This window comes from Schistocerca serialis, chromosome 2 (assembly GCF_023864345.2).
Source record: "Schistocerca serialis cubense isolate TAMUIC-IGC-003099 chromosome 2, iqSchSeri2.2, whole genome shotgun sequence".
Taxonomy (NCBI): Eukaryota; Metazoa; Arthropoda; class Insecta; order Orthoptera; family Acrididae; genus Schistocerca; species Schistocerca serialis.
Window position 1 is genome coordinate 757,236,723 of NC_064639.1, and position 14,671 is coordinate 757,251,393.

General features: G+C 40.4%; 1 protein-coding gene across 13 annotated transcripts in view; it reads right to left on the reverse strand.

The window, feature by feature from the left end:
* The window catches only part of LOC126457957 (transmembrane protein 94), a 504,907-nt gene that overhangs the window by 298,074 nt on the left and 192,162 nt on the right, over window positions 1-14,671 (reverse strand). The window lies entirely within an intron of this gene.

The window sequence follows — 14,671 nt, forward strand, 5'->3', positions numbered from 1 at the left end:
CAATCAATTTTTGGACACAATTGTAGATTTTAGGTTTCAAAATAATTCTCTGTTATTCCACTCTTGAACAGCGTAATGAAAAAAATGAACACCTATATCTGTCCGTGCGGGACAGATTATTTTATTATGATTATCCTTTCACCCAATGTCATCAGCATCAACAATATATTTTCTCATTTGGAGGAGAAAGTTGGTGATTGAAATTTTGTGAGAAGACCCCACTGCAGTCAGAAACACCTTTGTTTTAATGATGTCCACTCCAAATCCTGTATCATGTTATGACACTCTCTCTCCTACTTCTTGATCATGCAAAACATCCTGCCCTTCTTTGAACTTCCTTGATGTAATCCATTGATCCTATCTAGTAAGGATCCCACATCATGCAGCAGTACTCCAAATGAGGATGGACAAGCACAGTGTAGGCATTTGTTGCATCTTCTAAGTGTTCTGCCAATAAAATGTAGTCTTTGGTTCACCTTCCCTACAACATTTTCTATGGGTCCTTCCCAATTTAACTTGTTCATAATTGTAACTCCTAGGTATTTAGTTGAATTTAGGGTCTTTAGAATGGGTTGATTAATCATGTAACTGAAGTTTAACAGATTCCTTTTAGCACTCACATGGATGACCACACACTTTTAATTTTTTGGAGTCAATTGCCAATTTTTGCATCATACAGATGCCTTATATAAATCATTTTGCTATTGATTTTGATCATCAGATGACTTTACTAGATGATAAACACCAGCATCACCAGCAAACAACCTAAGATGGCAGCTCAGATTCTCTCCTAAATCATTTATATAGATAAGGAATAGCTGAGGGCCTGTAACATTATCTTGGGGAACACCACAAATCACTTCTGTTTTACTCAACAACTTTCTGTCGATTACTACAAATTGTGATCTCTCTGACAGGAAATAATGAATCCAGTCACGTAACTGAGATGATATTCCATAAGCTTGCAATTTGATTACAAGTCGCTTGTGAAATAAGGGGTTGAAAGCCTTCTGGGAATCTAGAAATACAGAATCAATTTGAAATCCCTTGTTGATAGCACTCAACACACTGTGTGAGTAAATAGCTAGTTGTATTTTACAAGAATAATATTTTCTAAATCCGTATTTACTGTGTGCTGATAGACCGTCCTCTTCAAGGTAATTCATAATGTTCAAGCACAATATGTGTTCCAAAATCCTGCTGCAGACTGACGTTAATGATATGCACCTGTAATTTAGTGAATTACTCCTACTGCCTTCCTTGAATATTGATGTGACATGTGCAAGTTTCCAGTCTTTCAATAAGGATCTTTCGTTGAGGGAGCATATGATACACGCTTATTAAGTACGGGGCTAGTACATCAGCATACTCTGAATGGAACCTAATTGGTATACAAACTTGACCAGAAGACTTGGTATTATGAAGTGATTTAAAAGTTGCTTCACTACTCCAAGAACACCTACTTTTAAGTTACTCATGTTGTCAACCATTCTTGATTCAAATTCTGGAATATGTATTTCATTTTCTTTGGTGAAGGAATTTTGGAAGGCTATGCTTAGTAACTCTGCTTTAACAGCACTGTCATCGATAGTATTTCCATTGATATCACGCAAAGAGGGCATTGATTGTGTCTTGCCCCCAGCATACTTAACATATGACCAGAATTTCTTTGGATTTTCTGTCAGGTTTCATTGTGAAAACTATTACAAGCATCTCCTAATGAAGTCTGAGCTAAATTTCAAACTTCTGTAAAAGATCATCAATCTTGGGGGGTTTTGTTCTTTTAAATTTGGCATGCTTTTTTACATTGTTTCTGCAACAATTTTCTGACCTGTTTTGTGTACCCGGGGCTATCAGCTCCATAATTTGTTAATTTATTTGGTATAAATCTCTGAACTGCTGCTGATATTATTTCTCTGAATTCAAGCCACAACTGGTCTACACTTACATTATGAAGTAAGGAGTAGTAGCGAAATTTGTGAATGAAATGAGAATATTTTGGTAGAGAGGACACAGCATGTTACCTTGGAGTGTCATAAATAGGGGTAAATGTAACTTGCTGTTCACACTGTATATCAGTGACTGTGCTGAGAGTATTAGTGTTACCCTCAGACTGTTACCTATAACAAAGTGCTGTCTGAAAGAAGCTGCAAAGATAGTCGGTCAGATCTTGATAAACTTTCAAAGTTGTGTAAAGATTGCTAACTTCCTTCAAATGTCCACAAATGTAAAATTGCACATTTCACAAAAAGAAAAAAATGTTGTATATTATGACTATAGCATAGTTGGAATCGACCAAATCATCCACCATTCACCTCCTCTTGCCACCACCTTCATATTGTGTGCCTATGTGAATGTGAAACTGAATTATCACGTATGTTCCATCATGGGAAAAGCAGGTGATAGATTTCAGTTTCTTTGTAGAATACTGGTGAAATTCAATAAGTCTACAAACAAGATTTCTTACAAATCACTCATGCATCCCATCCTAGAATACTGCATGTAATTGCGACTCATATCAAGTAGGGCTAATGGAGGATATTGAATGTGTACAGAGAAGGGCACTATTAATGGTTACAGCTTTGCTTGATCCATGGGAGACTGTTGCAGAGATACTGAAGAAACTGAACTATAAGACTCTTGAGTACAGACAAACTATCCTGAGAAAGCCCACTTACAAGGTTTCTAGAACAGGCTTTAAATGATGACTTTAGGAATATAATGTAACTCCTGCACATCACTCCCATAGGGATCATGACAACACGATAAGATTAATTACAGCATTTGAACAATCACTCTTCCTGCACTCCGAGATATACCCTCTGCCATGCACTTCATTGTGGTTTGCAGACTATAGATGTAGATGTACATGTAGATACATAAATTCACCTGTGTTTGTAGTTGTTGCTGAACTTAAGCTGATGCACCTTGCCTAGATGACAGGGTTCACAGAAAGATCTTGTTTTATTACAGTAAGTCTTTCAACAATTACCCTAGCTAACATTTGTTAGAGTATCCATGTACTGGCATGCCCCCATTGTTCATGCAGCTGTTTCAAGTCATTCACTGCAGATGTTTACTTCATCACTTGCAAGAGTGTATTTATTTTGTCACAAAAAAAACAGTCATAAGATTGAAAATCAACTCGAAAATATCTTTCAAAAAAATCACCCACAGGGATGTGGAAAGCAAAACTCCGTTTCTAAAAAAGAAAACACCATCTGGGTAGGATGAAACACTGACATCTGTAATCCAGAGAGCGTACAGCATCATTTCACAACCACTGTCAGCAATCACAAATCAATCTTTTGAGCAGGGATGTTTTGCAAATGTATTAAAAAGGTTAGGTTAGGTTAGGTTAGGTTAGCTGAGATAAAACACCTATTCAAAAAGGGATTGACAGAAGATGGGGAATACCGTCCTATCTCTCTTCTGCTGGTACTTTCTAAAATGTTCAAAGATTCCAACAAAACAAATTCAAAATTTTCTTACTGTAAATGAAATAATTTTTAAATACTAGTTCAGATTCCAACAAGGAAAAGGCACTGTAAATGCAGTCAATCAGTTTACTCAAAAAACACGCTCCTCGTTAGATAAGGGTAGAAAAGTCACAGGAATATTCTGTGATCTGACAAAAGCTTTTGCAGTGAACCACTCATTACTCAAATGTATATCGCATATATACTGAATCAGAGACACTGCTTTAACTCGTACTTGACTGACAGAAAACAAAGAACAATAACTTCAAAGTCAAGAAATTACTCCTAAAACTTGAAAATAACTGGCCAAGGAGTTCTGCAAATTTTGAGATTGGGTCCCTACCAGTTCCTTTCCTACATAAATGACCTAAAGAAAAAAGAATTACATGCAAGAAGTTTGAACAGCTTCCAAATGTCATATCGATGTCCGTGATGGAGGAAGGAACTGATTTCACAAGTATTCTTCGTCAGATAGTGAGAGAGGAAGTTCAGAAGGCACTTGGATTGCACGGCGAGCAAAAAACTGAGATGCTTCAAGAGGTCATAAGGGAGGAAATGGGACAGACATTGAACCCAGTCTCTTGTCCTTCATTTCCCTTTAAAATGGTGAAAAAGTCAAGACCCAAGCGAAATTACATTCCTACAATACTGCATGGGGAACCTGTTTGGGCAGCAAGGAAGACTGAGGCTGGAGGACCCAGTATAACCAATCAGTATGTTTCCACTGCAGACGACCGGGACACGTGGTGTGCTATTGTCAAGAAAGGCAGCAAATATTTGATGACACCTGCACCAGAAGACAGAAGATCGATCTTAGCCGACGCCAACTCCGTGACAACGAAGATGAACAAGAAGATGTGGGTGCAGGACGACGTAGGTCACCATCGCCGCAAGCTAGCCGCTGGAGAGGATGCTCTCCAACACGTCGATCAAGGTCTCCATTGCTGTTTAGAAGCTCCAGCTAATCACCTAGCCTCCGCAATCTGGAAAATTAAAGGATGCAACCTTTCTTGGAGGTGAGGCGGCCGAAGAGAAAAATCCTCTGCCGTCTATCACTACAAAAATGATAGGAAACTACATCGATATCCTCACGGATGGCCGACCAGCCCAAGCTCTTGTGGACTCTGGAGCATCATATTCAGTCATTTTGGAGAAGTACCATTGTCAGTTGCAGAAAACCGTATTCGTCGATAACAAAACATCTCTGCTGATGGTGGCTAATGGGAAATATGTAAAACCTACAGGAAGATGTGTCAATCGTGTGGGTATAGGTGGCCATACACAGCCCTTAGAATTCAGCGTCTTACAAGAGTGTAGTCGTGACGTCATTCTCGGATGGGACTTTTTGAAAGCTTCTCAGGCAATTATAGATTGTGGTCGCTCGAAGATTATGTTAGACGAGATGAGATACTGCAGACAGGAAGATGCGCATCAGAGTGCGTGGAAAGTATGTGTGCTGGATGAAGTGATCATTCCTGCAGTCAGCACTAGAAAGGTAACTGTCATGTGTCATACCATGCATCACTCCATGGATCTTGTAGTGGAATGTAAGGGAAGCATACAACCAAAGAATAACTTGGTCATCCCAACCTCTGTCGTCTCGTTTAAGAACAGATTCAGTGAACTGTGGATAGTTAACTGTCGCCGAGAACCGCAGATCCTTCCAAGATGCATATGCATAGCAAATGCTGAGCCGTTAATTGCAGAACAGCTGAGCGTCATAGAAACCTCCCATGCCGAGTCTGTGGACGAAATTGACGCTACCACTATGAAACAAGATCTTCTAGCTCGATTATCACCAGATCCCACCAAGGAACAACAGAAGAAGCTACTTGCCATTCTTCAATAGTTCTCTGAATGCTTCAATCCGCAGGTGAAGAGCAAATTAGACAAGTCGATGGTGAAGCACCGGATTAGTACTGGAGACCGTCAACCAATAAGCCACAGAGTATACCGTGTGTCAGCAACAGAACGCCAAATAATTCGCAACGAGGTAGAGAAAATGAAGAAGAATGACATCATTCAGCCTTCGCAGAGCCCATGGTCATCACCAGTGGTTCTTGTCAGGAAGAAGGATGGCAATTGGTGCTTTTGTGTTGATTACAGGAAGCTTCATAAGACAACTAAAAAGGACGTTAACCACCTTCCACGAATTGACAATACACTAGATTGTCTGAAGGGGGCTAAGTTTTTCTCAACCGTGGACATGTACTTGGGATACTGGCAAATCGAAGTAGATGAGGCTAATTGTGAGAAAACTGCATTCATCACCCCTGAGGGCCTGTATGAGTTTAAGGTAATGCCGTTTGGTTTGTGTAATGCACCAGCAACTTTTGAATGGATGATGGATAATCTTCTATGTTACCTGAACTGGATGATGTGTCTTGTTATTTAGATGACATAATAGTGTTCTCAGACACATTTGATGAAAATATAAAAAGACTGAGGGCCGTTCTTAAGTGTCTCCAACAAGACGGACTGAAACTTAATCCAAGAAAGTGTCTCTTTGGAGCAAAAGAAATCAAAATACTTGGACACATTGTGTTAAATAAAGGTGAGCAGCCCGACCCAGAAAAGGTGAGATCTGTAACGGAATTTCCTGTTCCTTAGAGTATTAGAGATGTGAGAAGCTTCCTCGGATTATGTTCTTATTACCGTTGCTTTATCAAAGACTTTTGTATCAAAGCCAGGCCACTCGAAGAATTGTTAAAAGCCGGTGCTAAATTTATCTGAGGTGGTGCTCAACAAGATTCTTTTGATGTGCTGCGAAATCTCTGATGACTGAAACTGTACTTGGTCTGTATGATGAGAGAGCACCTACAGAACTACACACAGATGGCAGTGGGTATGGGATCTGTGCTGGGTGCAATTTTCGGATGGAAAAGAGAAGGTTATAGCCTATGCTTCTAGAACACTTACAAAAGCCGAGAGAAACTACTCAACTACAGAAAGAGAATGTCTTGCTGTGATCTGGGCCATGTGCAAATTTTGGCAGTATCTCTATGGAAGGCCATTCACAGTTGTTACAGACCATCATTCAGTTTGTTGGTTGACAGGTCTTAAGGATCCAACAGGATGACTCGCCAGGTGGGCACTACGTCTTCAAGAGTATGACATTACCATAGTGCACAAAAGTGGAAGAAAACATCAAGATGCCGACTGTCTCTCAAGAAACCCTGTGCAAGACCATCAAGACTTTGATGAAGATTGTGACTGTCTCGCTACACTCCAGGATCTCCCTGCTGAGCAGAAGAAGGACGCCAAGATGTCTCAAATTACGCTTGCCTTAAATCGGTCAGAGGATGTGAAAGGACAATTTAAGGTAGTTAATGGATTATTTTCCAAGTAAAACTTTGATTTGTTTGGAAAGAGGTGGCTACCAGTCATTCCTTAACACATGCGCTTAGACGTTCTACAGAAATTCCATGACATAGATGAAGCCATACATTTAGGATTTATTAAGACGTACGATAGGATCCGCAAGAGATTTTTCTGGCCAGGTTTATTTAGGAGTGTCTGTCACTATGTGTCACACTGCCGAGAGTGCCAGAGGAGAAAGGCAGTTCCTCAGAAACCACCTGGCCGACTCATACCAATTCCACCAGCCGAAATGCCTTTCCAGCATGTTGGGATTGACCTCCTCGGACAATTTCCAGCATCTGCTAGTGGCAGTAGATAGATTATTGTTTGCACTGATTATCTGACATGCTATGCCATTACAAAAGCCATGAAAACAGCCAAAGTATTTGAGGTAGCCAAATTCATCATGGAAGACATTGTATTAAAACACGGTGCCCCAAGGTCATTAATTACAGATCAAGGGAAAGTTTTTCAATTGAATCTTGTGACACCGATAAACTGTCGGTGCAACATTACTCATCACATGACGAGTGCCTACCATCCGCACACTAACGGGCTTACTGAACACCTAAATAAGACCTTGGCTGACATGCTATGAATGTTCGTCAATGTTGAGCAGAGCAACTGGGATGAGGTGCTACCTTTTGTGACGTTTGCCTACAACACCGCCAAACAAGACACCACAGGATTTATGCCATTTTTGCTGGTGTATGGGCGTTAGGCGACTACGACAATGGACGTTGTGTTTCCGTTACATCCTGAGGACGTGGACGATGACTACATCGGCCAGGTGTTAACCAGAGCTGAGGAAGCTCAGCAGTTAGCTCGACTTCGCACGCTGCAGGCTCAAGAAAACGATCGCCAAAGGTATGACGTGAGCAACCACCCTGTTGTCTGCCAGCCTGGTGATCTCGTCTGGATATTCACTCCTGTCCGGAAGGTTGGTCTCTCTGAGAAGCTCCTCAGGCGCTACTTTGGACCTTGTAAGGTTGTAAGACAGTTGTCTGAGGTTACTTATGAAGTTGAAGATTTCGACCCCGACACAAGACAACGAAAGATCAGAGATATAGTCCACATCATTCGAATGAAGCCCTATAAGGATCCTGCAACCCAGGGTAAATTCGAAGTTCGAGCAACAGGCAACAATCGGAAAGGTGACGAAGAGCATAGCGGCAAAGGAGGTTCTAAGATCACTGCCAGGGTGAACATCAGTCATCGGGAGTCGAAGTATGCGGGACCAATGACTCATTCCTGGACTAGGATGCCGTAACACTGAGACGCTGTTCTGTTAAGGAGGGAGCAATGTCGCAGAACAAACTGAGTAGCACCGTCAGTGTGGTATAGCAGTTATGATACTAGACTGTTGCATGGAGGGATGTGAGTTCAAAACTCACCTGAATTGTAAAATTTTAATTTCTATATTCGGTTCAAGTATGCCCTATAAGTATCCAGAAATGTCAAGAATCATTGAACTGGAGTGTTCTGTAACTGTATATATACCGTATGTGTTATGGCCGGAGGCAGTTCGCTCCGCGCCCTTGTATGTACAAGTGCTGAATAAACCTTCATTAAGTGAAGTTAGTGTTCATCATTCATCTAATTACACCTTCTTCTACGTGGCAATATAATAAGATTCATTATAAATGTTGAAGTACGAAGATATTTGTAAACATGATACGTTAATGAAAGCTTGTGCTGTGAGAAGCTCTGTTTTAAAGGAAGTGGCACTATGATTGACTTGGGTGAGTGGTTGTCTTCAATGAAATGAAAGGATGGAACATGGAGGCAATGGTAACGAAGGAGTGGAGGATTGGATGAGGGAGGGATAGAAGGAGAAGAGGGATATGTGGCAGACAATCTTTGCCCAGGAACAGGGAGAGATAGCTTACATTACAAATAGGTGCACAGAATGAAGGTGGTGGACAAGTGGAGGTGAATTGAGTACAGGGGGAAAGTTCTGATTAAACAGTGTAATTGCAGATACATCTCTGCAAATATCTAAATGAAGTAGAGGAGAAAGATAGAGCAGGAAATGAAGTGGAAATAGGAACTGATGAATCTTCAAGATAGAGACTTGAGAATGATTTCTAGAGCTTCTATTTCCATCAGCAAATTTCATATATGACCCTGTGATTCATTCAGCTCTTCCCTTACCAGTCCTGTAACTGCTATTTCAAATCACATCAGAGGCAGGGCCATATGCAAAAACAATTTATCTCCTATACAGTCTTCACGGCAAGCACCACATGGCTTTCTGTATGGTCACAACTGCTACACATCTGTCCAGTGATTTGAATGGCCATCTCCAAATCACAGGCAAGGGCAAGTTTTACTGTCTAATGACAGCAGAAAATGAACAAAGAGGAGGGTCTGAGTCAGAGGGTCAGATGGTCCTGCAATTGTATAGGCTGCAAATTCCTTGACTTGCACCATAGAATGGTGGGGTATCAGGTTCCTTAATAAATCAGGGTTCCATTACACCCACGAGGCAGCTACACAGTCAGCCACCACCTTCCTTTATTCTCCCAGAAGCAGCCTGACACCTTTCCCCACCTCTACCTTGCTATCCTCCCCTGCCCCTGCCCCAGCTTCCTCCTTACCCTCAACACCCACAGATTGCTTTTCCCATCAAGCACTGTTGGTGTATACGGTCTGGCATCAGTGGCCAGACACAGTGGTCACGTGTGTGTGTGTGTGTGTGTGTGTGTGTGTGTGTGTGTGTGTGTGTGTTTTCTATGTTAGAAGAAGGCCTTTTGGCCAAAAGCTCTATCATGTAGCAGTCTTTTTGTTCTGACTGACTGCAACTGAACGTCTCCTCTACATGGTGAACAACAATCTGTCCTTTTCATAATATATCTGCTATTCCATCCTGGATGTTCTGTTGTTTTATAATAGGTTCTTTTCACCAACTCCCCCAACTCAAACAAAACAGTTGCTGAAAGGTTCAAAGAAAGTTTAAGTATTGCCTCAAATAGGTACCCCACTCTCACACTTATTATTGGTAACGACTTCAATTTATTCTCAATATGTTGATGAAAATACATGTTCCAAGCCGGCAGCAGGTATAAAACATTGACCAAAATTGTAGTAAGTGCTTCCTCCAAAATTTATTTTGAGCAGTTATTTCACGAGTCCACTCAAAGTGTATATGGCCATGAAAACATACTCGATTTCTTAGCAACAAATAACCCAGGCATTAAGATGGATATTCGGATTAGTGACTACAAGCTCATCTTGTTGTTGTTATTGTGGTCTTCAGTCCTGAGACTGGTTTGATGCAGCTCTCCGTGCTACTCTATCCTGTGCAAGCTTCTTCATCTTCCAGTACTTACTGCAATCTACATCCTTCTGAATCTGTTTAGTGTATTCATCTCTTGGTCTCCCTCTGCGATTTTTACCCTCCACACTGCCCTCCATTGCTAAATTTGTGATCCCTTGATGCCTCAGAACACGTCCTACCAACCGGTCCCTTCTACTTGTCAAGTTGTGCCACAAACTCATCTTTTGCACAATTCTATTCAATACCTCCTCATTAGTTATACGATCTACCCATCTAATCTTCAGCATTCTTCTGTAGCACAGCATTTCAAAATCTTCTATCCTCTTCTTGTCCAAACTATTTATCGTCCATGTTTCACTTCCATACATGGCTACACTCCATACAAATACTTTCAGAAACGCCTTCCTGACATTTAAATCTATACTCAATGTTAACAAATTTCTCTTCTTCAGAAACGCTTTCCTTGCCATTGCCAGTCTACATTTTATATCCTCTCTACTTCGAGCATCATCAGTTATTTTGATCCCCAAATAGAAAAACTCCTTTACTACTTTAAGTGTCTCATTTCCTAATCTAATTCCTTCAGCATCACCCGACTTAATTCAACTACATTCCATTAACCTCATTTTGCTTTTGTTGATGTTCATCTTATACCCTCCTTTCAAGACACTGTCCATTCCGTTCAACTGCTCTTCCAAGTCCTTTGCTGTGTCTGACAGAATTACAATGTCATCGGCAAACCTCAAAGTTTTTATTTCTTCTCCATGGATTTTAATACCTACTTAGAATTTTTCTTTCGTTTCCTTTACTGCTTGCTCAATATACAGATTGAATAATATCGGGGAGAGGCTACAACCCTGTCTCACTCCCTTCCCAACCACTGCTTCCCTTTCATGCCCCTCGACTCTTATAACTGCCATCTGGTTTCTGTACAAACTGTAAATAGCCTTTCGCTCCCTGTATTTTATCCCAGGCACCTTTAGAATTTGAAAGAGAGTATTCCAGTCAACATTGTCAAAAGCTTTCTCTAAGTCTACAAATGCTAGATACATAGGTTTGCCTTTCCTTAATCTATTTTCTAACAAGGGAACATCCCCATCGCACCCCCCTCAGATTTAGATTTAGTTATAAGTTGGCACAGTGGATAGGCCTTGAAAAACTGAACACAGATCAATCGAGAAAACAGGAAGAAGTTGTGTGGAACTACGAAAAAATAAGCAAAATATACAAACTGGGTCATCCATGCCTAAGATAGGCAATATTAAGGGCAATGTGAGCCGAGGAGCGCCGTGGTCCCGTGGTTAGCGTGAACAGCTGCGGAACGAGAGGTCTTTAGTTCGAATCTGCCCTCGGCTGAAAATTTTGCTTTCTTTATTTTCGCAAAGTTATAATCTGTCCGTTCGTTCATTGACGTCTCTGTTCACTGTAATAAGTTTAGTGTTTGTGTTTTGCGACAGCACCGCAAAACTGTGCGATTAGTTGACGAAAGGACGTGTCTCTCCAATGGGAACCGAAAACATTTGATCGCAAGGTCATAGGTCAACCGATTCCTCCACAGGAAAACACGTCTGATATATTCTATACGACACTGGTGACAGCATGTGCGTCACATGACAGGAATATGTTGTCGACCCACCTAACTAGTACACTTGGCGAATGGGTAAAAAGATTCTTCTACCTTGCCCGATTTAGGTTTTCTTGTGGATGTAATAATCACTCCAAAAAAAGTGATGAAAACATAAGGGTTTGTCACATAAACTGAAAATAAAAAGTTAAAATTTTCGGTCGAGGGAAGATTTGAACCAAAGACCTCTAGTTCCGCAGCTGTTCACGCTAACCACGGGACCACGGCTCTCCTCGTCTCACACTGCCCTTAATATTGCCTATATTGCACATGGACGACACAGTTTGTATATTTTGCTTATTTTTTCATAGTTCCACACAATTTCTTCCTGTTTTCTCGATCGATCTGTGTTCAGTTTTTCGAGGCCTATCCACTGTGCCAACTTATAACTAAATCTGAGGGGGGTGCGATGGGGAGGTTCCCTTGTAAGATAAGTCATAGGGTCAGTATTGCCTCACGTGTTTCAACATTTCTACGGAATCCAAACTGATCTTCCCAGAGGTCAGCTTCTACCAGTTTTTCCATTCGTCTGTATAGAATTCGCATTAGTATTTTGCAGCTGTGACTTATTAAACTGATAGTTTGGTAATTTTCACATCTGTCAACGCCTACTTTCTTTGGGATTGGAATCATTATATTCTTCTTGAAGTCTGAGGGTATTTTGCCTGTCTCATACATCTTGCTCACCAGATGGTAGAGTTTTGTCAGGACTGGCTCTCCCAAGGCCATCAGTAGTTCTAATGGAATGTTGTCTAATCCTGGGGCCTTGTTTCAACTCAAGTCTTTCAATGCTCTGTCAAACACTTCACGCAGTGTCATATCTCCCATTTCATCTTCATCTACATCCTCTTCCATTTCCATAATATTGTCCTGTAGTACATCACCCTTGTATAGACCCTCCATATACTCCTTCCACCTTTCTGCTTTCCCTTCTTTGCTTAGAACTGGGTTTCCATCTGAGCTCTTGATACTCATACAAGTGGCTCTCTTTTCTCCAAACGTCTCTTTAATTTTCCTGTAGGCAGTATCTATCTTACCCCTAGTGAGATAAGCCTATACATCCTTACATTTGTCCTCTAGCCATTCCTGCTTAGCCATTTTGCACTTCCTGTCAATCTCATTTTTGAGACGTTTGTATTCCTTTTTGCCTGCTTCATTTACTGCATTTTTATATTTTCTCCTTTCATCAATTAAATTCAATATTTCTTCTGTTGCCCAAGGATTTCTACTAGCCCTCGTCTTTTTACCTACTTGATCCTCTGCTGCCTTCACTACTTCATCCCTCAGAGCTACCCATTCTTCTTCTACTGTATTTCTTTCCCCCATTCCTGTCAATTGTGCCCTTATGCTCTCACTGAAACTCTGTACAACCTCTGGTTTGGTCAGTTTATCCAGGTCCCATCTCCTTAAGCTCCCACCTTTTTGCAGTTTCTTCAGTTTTAATCTACAGTTCATAACCAATAGATTGTGGTCAGAGTCCACATCTGCCCCTGGAAATGTCTTACAATTTAAAACCTAGTTCCTAAATTTCTGTCTTACCATTACATAATCTATCTGATACCTTAGTGAAACTGAATCCTGTGACATCCAAATCTACCACAAATAAGTTCAAAATGTATCTACTTAAAAAAATAAGATAAAAATCAGCTTGATGCCTTCCTAAAAAAAATCTTCCTTCCTTCCAAACCAATTGTGTAAGTACAGACCTGAGGTGGCTTAAATTTAAAGAAACAGTATTGACAGCAACTGAAAGCTTTATACCAAATAAATTAATAAGAGATAGAACTGGTCCCCCATGGTACATGCAGGTCACAACACTGTTCAGAAGCAACAAAAGAAATGCAAAATTCTCAAGATTGGCAAAGTATTAAAGAAGCTCAAAATTTAGTGCACATTTAAATACGAGATGCTTTTAACAGTTTCCACAATGAAACTATGTCTCAAAATCTGGCACAAAATTTAAAGAGATTTTAGCCATATGTAAAGTATACCAACAGCAAGACACAATCAGTACCTCTACTGTGCGACAGTAATTATAATGTAACTGATGAAAGTGTCAGGGGGGGAGTTAGTAAATAAGCTTTTTGAAGTTTCTCCACCGAGGAAGACAAAGTAAATATTCTAGAATATAAATCAAGAACCGTTGCCAACTTCGAAGCAGATATCCTCAATGTAGTGAAGCAACTCTCATCACTTAATAACAGCAAGTTTTCTGGTGCAGACTGTACACCAATTACATTCCTTTCAGACCACTCTGATTTAAAAGCCCCATACTTCACAATCACATGCAACCATTTACTCATCGAAAGATCCATGACTGGTTTGTTGCATAGGTCACATCAATACTCAAGACGGGAAGAATTACCTCAAAGAAAATGACATATTAACACACAGTCAGCACAGATTCTAAAAATACTGTTCAAACAATGGCTTCTAATAAAACATACCATTATGGAGCATCATCTTAGCTCTGCGACTGGATTCCTGGTTTCCTATCAGAAAGGTCACGGTTTGTTGTAACTGACAGAAAGTCATGGAGAAAAGCAGAAAAGCAATCTGGGGCTCCCCAAGGAATCTGGCAGCCCTCTGCTGTCCCTAATCGATATAAATGATTCAGGAGACAATCTGAGCAGCCCTCTTAGGTTGTTTGCAGATGATCAGTCATTTACAATCTAGTTAAGTCATCAGAAAAGCAAAACCAATTGCAAAATGATTTAGACACGATATCTAAGATTGCAAAAACTAGCAAGTGACACTAAGTAATGAAATGTCTGAAGCTATCCATACAAGTTCTAAGAAGAATCCATTAAATTTCAGTTACATGATAAATCATAAAAATCTAAAGGCTGTCAATTCAACTAAATACCTCAAGATAACAATAGTGAACAACTTAAATTGAAATATTCACATAAATAACAGTGTGGGGAA